The sequence below is a fragment of the Lepidochelys kempii genome, chromosome 11 (assembly GCF_965140285.1).
Source record: "Lepidochelys kempii isolate rLepKem1 chromosome 11, rLepKem1.hap1, whole genome shotgun sequence".
In the NCBI taxonomy this organism is placed as follows: domain Eukaryota; kingdom Metazoa; phylum Chordata; order Testudines; family Cheloniidae; genus Lepidochelys; species Lepidochelys kempii.
Window position 1 is genome coordinate 72,252,997 of NC_136390.1, and position 9,239 is coordinate 72,262,235.

The following is a 9,239-nucleotide window of genomic DNA, read 5'->3' on the forward strand; positions in this document are numbered from 1 at the left end:
TCTGTGGATGAAGGGAAAGCAGTGGACGTGCTGTTCCTTGACTTTAGCAAAGCTTTTGATATGGTCTCCCACATTATTCTTGCCAGCAAGTTAAAGAAGTATGGGCTAGATGAATGGACTATAAGGTGGATAGAAAGCTGGCTAGATTGTCGGGCTCAACAGGTAGTGATCAATGGCTCCATGTCTAATTGGCAGCCAGTATCAAGTGGAATGCCCAAAGGGTCGGTCCTGGGGCCGGTTTTGTTCAATATCTTCATAAATGATCTGGAGGATGGTGTGGATTGCACCCTCAGCAAGTTTGCAGATGACACTAAACTGGGAGGAGAGGTAGATACGCTGGAGGGTAGGGATAGGATACAGAGGGACCTAGACCAATTGGAGGATTCGGCCAAAAGAAATCTGATGAGGTTCAACAAGGACAAGTGCAGAGTCCTGCACTTAGGACGGAAGAATCCAATGCACCGCTACAGACTAGGGACCGAATGGCTAGGCAGCAGTTCTGCAGAAAAGGACCTAGGGGTTACAGTGGACAAGAAGCTGGATATGAGTCAACAGTGTGCCCTTGTTGCCAAGAAGGCCAATGGCATTTTGGGATGTATAAGTAGGGGCATTGCCAGCAGATCGAGGGACATGATTGTTCTCCTCTATTCGACACTGGTGAGGCTTCATCTGGAGTACTGTGTCCAGTTTTGGGCCCCACACTACAAGAAGGATGTGGAAAAATTGGAAAGAGTCCAGCAGAGGGCAACAAAAATTATTAGGGAACTGGAACACATGACTTATGAGGAGAGGCTGAGGGAACTGAGGATGTTTAGTCTACGGAAGAGAAGAATGAGGGGGGATTTGATAGCTGCTTTCAACTACCTGAAAGGGGGTTCCAAAGAGGATGGATCTAGACCGTTCTCAGTGGTAGCAGATGACAGAACAAGGAGTAAGGGTCTCAAGTTGCAGTGGGGGAGATTTAGGTTGGATATTAGAAAAAACTTTTTCACTAGGAGGGTGGTGAAGCACTGGAATGCATTACCTAGGGAGGTGGTGGAATCTCCTTCCTTAGAAGTTTTTAAGGTCAGCCTTGACAAAGCCCTGGCTGGGATGATTTAATTGGGGATCGGTCCTGCTTTGAGCAGGGGGTTGGACTAGATGACCTCCTGAGGTCCCTTCCAACCCTGATATTCTATGATTCTATGAAGCCCATTATCCTGAACGTGTGCCAGCCAGTCTGCCCTCACTGACTAAAAGTGCAGTCATGCCTGAACAGCTAAAAATTAACCTTGCCCTTTTAGGTTAAACCGAGTTATGTCACTGGCTCCATCTCTGTTGTTACATAACAGCCTTGAGTGGGCCTGACAGTTTTAAAAAGCCAGTCAGCTGCAAACCAGCTGAGCGGCGAACAATGGAGAGGCTAACAGTTGCCTGGGGAGAGCCCACTGAGGCTTTCATCTTGCCAGCTTCTCTGAGTAGTTACTACAGCACCAGAGGAAGCTCGTAGAAGGAAGGTAATATGGATGGGGAGCATTCAGCTGTTGTGACCTGCACTGGATGTGCCATGTCTGTCTTTCTTCCACAGGACAGAAGCTACTTTGTACCAGTGCAAGCTGGTCTCCATATTGGAAGAGAAGGTTCAACGTCTGAAGCAACAGGTATCGACCCTGCGTTGCAAAAGAGAAACTGAAGTTTTCCTGGACAGACGTCAGGATATGCTTCTATGGGCACAACATTCTGAAGATTCAGAGCAGGCTGCACAGCAGGGACAGAAGGACGGTGAAGAAATTTGGCAGCATGTGACCTTCAGAAGAAGAAAGGAGAGCATTCATGTACCAGCAATGCAGATACAGGTAAGCAACCGTTTTCATTTTCTCTCCACAGGTACTGGAGAATGGACTAGATGATACATCTGAGGGAAGGGAGCAGAAGAAGATTCCACCGATTGGAAGGCATGAGATGCACTGTCTTAGGGAATGGAGTTCCACGACCACCGCTACCAAGAGAAGGAGGAGGGTGGTGGTGGTGATCGCGGATTCCCTCCTCAGGGGGACTGAGTCATCTATCTGCCGCCCCGACCAGGAAAACTGAGAAGTCTGCTGCTTGCCAGGAGCTAGGATTCACAATGTGACAGAGAGACTGCCAAGACTCATCAAGCTCTCGGATCGCTACCCCTTCCTGCTTCTCCACGTGGGCACCAATGATACTGCCAAGAGTGACCTTGAGTGGATCACTGCAGACTACGCGGCTCTGGGAAGAAGGATAAAGGAGTTTGAGACACAAGTGGTGTTCTCGTCCATCCTCCCTGTGGAAGGAAAAGGCCTGGGTAGAGACTGTCGAATCATGGAACTCAACGAATGGCTACGCAGGTGGTGCTGGAGAGAAGGCTTTGGATTCTTTGACCATAGGATGGTGTTCCAAGAAGGAGGAGTGCTAGGCAGAGACGGGCTCCACCTAACGAAGAGAGGGAAGAACATCTTCACAAGCAGGCTGGCTAACCGAATGAGGAGGGCTTTAAACTAGGTTCACCAGGGGAAGGAGACCAAAGCCCTGAGGTAAGTGGGGAATTGGGATACTGGGAGGAAGCAGGAGAGGGCAGGGCTCCTGCCTCATACTGAGAAAGCAGGACGATCAGCAGGTTACCTTAAGTGCCTATACACAAATGCAAGAAGCCTGGGAAACAAGCAGGGAGATTTGGAAGTCCTGGCACAGTCAAGGAATCATTATGTGATTGGAATAACAGAGACTTGGTGGGATAACTCCCATGACTGGAGCACTGTCATGGATGGATATAAACTGTTCAGGAAGAACAGGCAGGGAAGAAGAGGTGGGGGACTTGCACTGTATGTAAGAGAGCAGTATGACTGCTCAGAGCTCCGGTATGAAACTGCAGAAAAACCTGAGAGTCTCTGGATTAAGTTTTAAAGTGTGAGCAACAAGGGTGAAGTTGTGGTGGGAGTCTGCTATAGACCACCAGACCAGGGGGATGAGGTGGACGAGGCTTTCTTCCAGCAGCTAACAGAAGGACTAGATCACAGGCCCTGGTTCTCATGGGTGACTTTAATTTTCCTGATATCTGCTGGGAGAGTAATACAGCGGTGCACAGACAATCCAAGAAGTTTTTGGAAAGCGTAGGGGACAATTTCCTGGTGCAAGTGCTGGAGGAACCAACCAAGGACAGAACTCTTCTTGACCTGCTGCTCACAGACCAGGAAGAATTAGTAAGGGAAGCAAAAGTAGATGGGCACCTGGGAGGCAATGACCATGAGATGGTCGAGTTCAGGATCCTGACACAAAGAAGAAAGGAGAGCAACAGAATACGGACCCTGGACTTCAGAAAAGCAGACTTTGACTCCCTCAGGGAACTGATGGGCAGGATCCCCTGGGAGAATAACATGAGGGGGAAAGGAGTCCAGGAGAGCTGGCTGTATTTTAAAGAATCCTTATGGAGGTTACAGGGACAAACCATCCCGATGTGTAGAAAGAATAGTAAATATGGCAGGTGACAAGCTTGGCTCAACAGTGAAATCCTTGCTGATTTTAAACACAATAAAGAAGCTTACAAGAAGGGGAAGATTGGACAAATGACCAGGGAGGAGTATAAAAATATTGCTCAGGCATGCAGGAGAGAAATCAGGAAGGCCAAATCACACCTGGAGTTGCAGCTAGCAAGAGATGTTAAGAGTAACAAGAAGGGTTTCTTCAGGTATGTTAGCAACAAGAAGAAAGCCAAGGAAAGTGTGGGCCCCTTACTGAATGAGGGAGGCAACCTAGTGACAGAGGATGTGGAAAAAGCTAATGTACTCACTGCTTTTTTTGCCTCTGTCTTCACGAACAAGGTCAGCTCCCAGACTGCTGCACTGGGCAGCACAGCATGGGGAGGAGGTGACCAGCCCTCTGTGGAGAAAGAAGTGGTTCAAGACTATTTAGAAAAGCTGGACAAGCACAAGTTCATGGGGCCGGATGCACTGCATCCGAGAGTGCTAAAGGAGTTGGCGGATGTGATTGCAGAGCCATTGGCCATTATCTTTCAAAATTCATGGCGATCGGGGGACGTCCCGGACGACTGGAAAAAGGCTAATGTAGAGTCCATCTTTAAAAAAGGGAAGAAGGGGGATCCAGGGAACTACAGGCCAGTCAGCCTCACCTCAGTCCATGGAAAAATCATGGAGCAGGGCCTCAAGGAATCAATTCTGAAGCACTTGGAGGAGAGGAAAGGAACAGTCAGCATGGATTCACCAAGGACAAGTCACGCCTGACTAATCTATTGCCTTCTATGATGAGATAACTGGCTCTGCGGATGAGGGAAAAGCAGTGAACGTGTTATTCCTTGACTTTAGCAAAGCTTTTGATATGGTCTCCCACAGTATTCTTGCCAGCAAGTTAAAAAAGTATGGGCTGAATGAATGGACTATAAGGTGGATAGAAAGCTGGCTAGATTGTCGGGCTCAACAGGTAGTGATCAATGGCTCCATGTCTAGTTGGCAGCTGGTATCAAGCGGAGTGCCCCATGGGTTGGTCCTGGGGCTGGTTTTGTTCAATATCTTCATTAATGATCTGGAGGATGGTGTGGATTGCACCCTCAGCAAGTTTGCAGATGACACTAAACATGGAAGAGTGGTAGATACACTGAAGGGTAGGGAAAGGATACAGGGGGACTAGACAAATTAGAAGATTGGGGCAAAAGAAATCTGATCAAGTTCAACAAGGACAAGTGCAGAGTCCTGCACTTAGGATGGAAGAATCCCATGCATCGCTACAGACTAGGGACCGAATGGCTAGGCAGCAGTTCTGCAGAAAAGGACCTAGGGGTTACAGTGGATGAGAAGCTGGATATGAGTCAACAGTGTGCCCTTGTTGCCAAGAAGGCTAACAGCATCTTGGGCTGTATAAGTAGGGGCATTGCCAGTGGATTGAGGGATGGGATTGTTCCCCTCTATTCGACATTGGTGAGGCCTCATCTGGAGTACTGTGTCCAGTTTTGGGCCCCAAACTGCAAGACAGATGTGGAAAAATTGGAAAACGTCCAGCGAAGGGCAACAAAAATTATTAGGGGACTAGAACACATGAATTATGAGGAGAGACTGAGGGAACTGAGATTGTTTAGTCTGCAGAAGAGAAGAATGAGGGGGGATTTGATAGCTGCTTTCAACTACCTGAAAGGGGGTTCCAAAGAATCATAGAATCATAGAATCATAGAATATCAGGGTTGGAAGGGACCCCAGAAGGTCATCTAGTCCAACCCCCTGCTCAAAGCAGGACCAATTCCCAGTTAAATCATCCCAGCCAGGGCTTTGTCAAGCCTGACCTTAAAAACCTCTAAGGAAGGAGATTCTACCACCTCCCTAGGTAACGCATTCCAGTGTTTCACCACCCTCTTAGTGAAAAAGTTTTTCCTAATATCCAATCTAAACCTCCCCCACTGCAACTTGATGATGGCTCTAGACTAAGAGGATGGCTCTAGACTATTCTCAGTGGTAGCAGATGACAGAACGAGGAGTAATGGTTTCAAGTTGCAGTGGGGGAGGTTTAGGTTGGATATTAGGAAAAACTTCTTCGCTAGGAGGGTGGTGAAGCACTGGAATGCGTTACCTAGGGAGGTTGTGGAATCTCCTTCCTTTGAGGTTTTTAAGGTCAGGCTTGACAAAACCCTGGCTGGGATGATTTAGTTGGGGATTGGTCCTGCTTTGAGCAGGGGGTTGGACTAGATGACCTCCTGAGGTCCCTTCCAACCCTGATATTCTATGATTCTGTGATAACAGATAACAAAACTCCAGTGGGGCATGGTGCTGGCACAGAGGGTCTCAGATACGTGATGTGATTTTTCAGAATCTCTTTTGGGAATAGTCATGTAGGTGAAATAGCTGGTACTTATGATTATGCTATTTCTATGCATGTATATTCATCTTGGTATCTGAAGTTATGAATATTAGCTATGTTTACCACATGTTTGCTCCTGTGGTAATGCCCACAAAAGTATTTAGCCAGCACATGAAGGGACAAGTCAAGTTGAAAGGCCCATTAAGGAACACTTAGCCACAATGGACCCTGAAACATGCCTGTCTACATTTAATGGACTTTTCCTGTGAATGTTCTAACTAGAATATGGGTGGGGGTGATGGACATTTAACTTGCCAATGTGACTGCAAACACCATCTTTCACAGTAAGAACAGATTTCCCTTTACTTGGCACTTTGCAGAAGCTAAAAGGCCCCTGCCTGGAAATATCTCCATTTTGCCTCTTTCCTGCTTTGACCTCTTTCCTGCTCTACCCTGTGGACTATGAACACATACTAATGGGAGCATTCTAACCAAGGGACTGAGGACTTGAAGGTAATCTGGAGCCTTCATATTTCCTTGATGCTTTGCAGATGGACTTATGAGTTGGATATGGTACAGAGACTGTTCTAGCCTCATTGATTGCTGATTTCTCCCTTGCAATGGACAAAGATCAGATGTCTGCTGACTTTCTCACATGAATCAGCAGCATTTGATACCTGTGGTATAAGCAACATAGCCCTTGCTTGAGTGGTTTTGTTCTTTCCTCTCCAAATGTCAAAGTCTGTTCCCATTGAACTCAATAGCAAAACTTATTTCGATCTCAATGGGAACTGGATTTGGCCCCAAGAGATCAGCGTATGTGATTTTGATCCATTGTTAATCTGTCCAGAGACATTCCTCATGCATGTTCTGCCAGGCTGATTTTGAATGCCCCTCCTGTATGTCATGCTGAAGAAAATAAGAAAACAATTTGGGCTGTAGTTCTATCAAGATGCACATGGCACACACAGTTCTATGCCTCTTTTCCACCAAACCCAGATGGCTCAGCGTCTTTGCTTTCCTAGTGCCTGGTAGAGAGCAATACTTAGATAAAGGTAAGCTGGCAGAAGCTTAGTTTGGACATAAGGGAGGCACTGATAGTGTGTTAAGGGAAAGGGGAGTGATTGTCCTTCCCATCCTTCTTTCATTTAAGAAGTTTTCAATTTGGGGTGCTGCTGGATCCTCAGTGACACCTGGAAGTACAGGTGGCACCAGGGGCCCAAAGCATCATTTTAGTCAAATCTTGGACAGGTAAGGGGAGTATCGGAGGGGACGGGGAGAGTGTGGGGGCCCTGGGCTGGGGGTGGGGTGGGGAGGAATCACATGCAGGGTCATGTGGGGAGGTCACATGCCCTCCCTTGTGTCCCTCCTATGAGTGTCCCAGCAAGAAATTATTTCTACTTACAGCACTGGCTGGAAGCCAGGGACAGCTAGGAGAATGCTGCTCCACAAAGGAGACCCTGAGAGATGGCCAGGGCTTGAGGCTGGCAGAAAGGAGAGCTTCCCACTTCCCAGCGAGGGATGCCAGACCTTTACATTGACCTCCATCTCCACAGCCAGGTGAGGCTGAGGGGAGGCTTTAGGGGCATTCTTGTTGTTATGGCTGAGTTGTGGGCTTTTGAGTAATTCAAGGAGGCAATGTGTAATTGTTGCTATGGGATCAGTTACCCCTTTAATTCGTTACCACTGATTCTCTTGCTCCCCCAATTCTCTTTTGTCCTGGGTTTCTGCCTTTTTCCCTCTGTTGTTTGTTTATCCTTATCTGTTGGACCTTGATTTCATGTACTTACAAAATGTAGTGGCTGAGAGGTCCTAGTGTTTGTCTGTTTGTGCTCCCAGCCACTAGGTGGGCACACTGAGCACTAAGAACCCAAGGCCCATTGGTCATAAGGTGGTGTGGGAAGTGGGGCTACTCTTCAGTGCCCCCTTCAGGGCCACCCATGGTACTGTAGGTGCTCTCCACCTTAGTCTGCAAGGTTAGGTGCCTGCAGGACTGGGTTAACCACTACGCTAATAAGGCTATAGCCTAGGCCCTCCTATTTTTTAGGTCAGGCAGGGGGGCACGGCTGGGGACAGCTGAGGTTTTCTTTTACATAATAAAAGCTGGCTGCCTCCCAGGCTGCAGTCAGAGTGAGATGTGATGTAGAGGCAGTAGTTTGGGGGGAACACTTGCAGGGCTTGACTTTGCACTGTGCCTTGTAGAAAGCTGAGGGTAGACGCATAAGGTGGAAAGAGGTGAGCAGTGTTGCAGTGATCACCCTCATACAGACGAGCACTCCACTACCTCACAGGAAGGAGGCCTAAGAGAAGGACAGTGGAGCATCCCTTGTGCTACCTCTTACTCAGAAGCATCTGTTTGGAGAATTGAGCGTCGCAAGAGTAGAATAAACTTGTTAATTTTATATAAATAAATAATATGTAAAGACATATGTAGAGAAATGTTTGATGACTTCTTAATTTCTTTTGCAATATGTCATGCATACTTAGCCCTGGTCTACACTAGGACTTTAGGTCGAATTTAGCAGCATTAAATCGATGTAAACCTGCACCCGTCCACATGATGAAGCCCTTTATTTCGACTTAAAGGGCTCTTAAAATCGATTTCATTACTCCACCCCTGACAAGTGGATTAGCGCTCAAATCGGCCTTGCCGGCTCGAATTTGGGGTACTGTGGACACAATTAGACGGTATTGGCCTCCAGGAGCTATCCCAGAGTGCTCCATTGTGACCGCTCTGGACAGCAATCTCAGATGCACGATTGTTTGCCGTTGCTCTGACGCAGGGAGGGGCGACTGAGGACAAGGCTTACAGGGTTGGCTTCAGGGAGCTAAAAACAACAAAGGGGGTGTCTTTACAGCAAGGAGTATTTCAGGCAGGACTTCACGGAGGGTTTCAATAAGAAATGGTGCACCTAAGTTATTGTTCTTATTGGAACAAGGTTAGCCTGGCCTCTGATTGATACATGGCTAGATTTACCTCGCTGCACCTTCTCTGTGAGTGACTGCTGTGTGACCTAGAAGAATGAGTCCCCTAGATGGGGGAGGGGGGGAAGCAAATGAATACAGAACAAATCTGGTCTATTTCTTGTTTTGATCCACTCCATCTATCTTTTACATCTTTGGCTGGCAGCAGACGGTGCAGAAGGACTGCATGCCATCCACATCTCATGGCTGCTCGGCAGAAGATGGTACAGTACGACTGCTAGCAACCCGTATCGCCTGCCTGCTCACCATAAGATGGTTCAATAGGACTGACTGCAGGACTAAAGAGAATGACCTGGTCAAGTCACTCCAAATTTAGTCCCTGCGCTCATGTCTGCCCAGGCGCTCGTGGCCGACGTGGCTAGGAGCACCTCGGACACTATGAGAACGGCTACCAGTCGTACTGTACCGTCTGCTGCCACAAGGCAAGGGGTTGCTGCTACTGTGTAGCAATG

The 9,239-nt window shown here is 47.8% G+C and overlaps 1 long non-coding RNA gene across 1 annotated transcript; it reads left to right on the forward strand.

Moving 5' to 3' along the window:
• Positions 1-1,497: 1,497 nt before the first annotated feature.
• Positions 1,498-8,184, forward strand: LOC140895337 (uncharacterized). Its single transcript, XR_012154170.1, has 3 exons — positions 1,498-1,835; positions 7,210-7,362; positions 8,005-8,184. It is a non-coding gene; the product is annotated as an uncharacterized LOC140895337 (long non-coding RNA).
• The last annotated feature ends 1,055 nt before the right edge of the window (positions 8,185-9,239 follow it).